General features: G+C 38.8%; 1 pseudogene; it reads left to right on the top strand.

The window, feature by feature from the left end:
* Positions 1-841: 841 nt before the first annotated feature.
* Positions 842-1,225, top strand: part of LOC110296494 — a 3,165-nt pseudogene continuing 2,781 nt past the window's right edge.

Raw genomic sequence — 1,225 nt, 5'->3', positions numbered from 1 at the left:
ATGTGTGTACGAGGAACTGACTGATTATACGTAACACATTTCCTAATTATCACATGGGCAGAAAGACTCATATTCTGAATCATGAGGCACGTGCAGGGGTCAGGCATCTGTGCCTAGAGAGAGTCTCCCATTAACGTAGGTTAAAAAAAAGAGGAAAGAGAGTCTTGTGGACTGCAACCTTAATAGCCAGGTCCTCTAACACCTAGGGCATTATCCTCTATCCTCTTGTGTATCTTAATGTAGTAACTATTACTTAAATTTCAGATGCAATTGACTTCATAGAGAAAAAATGATGTTCTATAGCCAAAACTGAAAAGAAAAAAAAATATTTTACTAGCACTTCTCTAAACTACAGTGAAACAAACTCTAATATGAATGTTACTCCTGAAACTGGCATAGTGGATATTTAATGAATAATTGTAAAGTACATTTGTAATTTCACTATGTAGCTTTTATCTGAGCATCTCCATTCTCAGACTCTGTTTCTAGGTAGATCTTGCATACCCAATTGCATGGAGATTTACAGGAATGCAGATTCTTCTAATGATTCTCTGACTCTTGAAATGGATCTATGAGTTACTGCTCAATTCAGAAAAATTATAGCTATAATTGCTACCATTAAAGACTGAACTGTTGCACTAACAAGCAATCCTAAAATTCAACACTGTATTCACAAATAAATAAATAAATGCCCGGCTTCCTTTTCTCTAATGCTACATTTCTATTGGTGACCTCTATTATCTAAAAGGTTCGGGAGGAATGTCATAGACTGAATTGTATCTCCTAAATTTCAACTTTGAGGTGGGACACAATCATTATGGCCATTCATAGTGCCTGCAGCCCTCCTCTCTTACAGCACCATGGCAGATGCCTTCACCAGCTCCTGGAAAGCAGTGGACAGCAAGACTTTTGCTCACTACATGAAGTCTCTTGATAAGAGCTTTGCCACTAGGTAGGTGGCTAGCATGACCAATCCTACCACAATCATTAAGGACAGGAATACTGCCATATTAAAAATAAATAGCACATTCAAGAACACGGAGATGAGCTGGGTTGAACTTAGTGAGATAACTGCACATAACAGGAAGTTGCTCATGACCCTGGATGGAAGTAGGCTTGTCTCTGTGCAAAGGTGAGACAGGCAGGAGACTACACTTTTTTTTATTAGGTATTTTCCCCATTTACATTTCCAACGCTATCCCAAAAGTCCCCCATACCCTCCCAC

Source organism: Mus caroli, chromosome 6, assembly GCF_900094665.2.
Source record: "Mus caroli chromosome 6, CAROLI_EIJ_v1.1, whole genome shotgun sequence".
NCBI classification, from domain to species: Eukaryota; Metazoa; Chordata; class Mammalia; order Rodentia; family Muridae; genus Mus; species Mus caroli.
The sequence above is the reverse complement of the archived record's forward strand: the minus strand, read 5'-3'. Positions and strand labels throughout refer to the sequence as shown.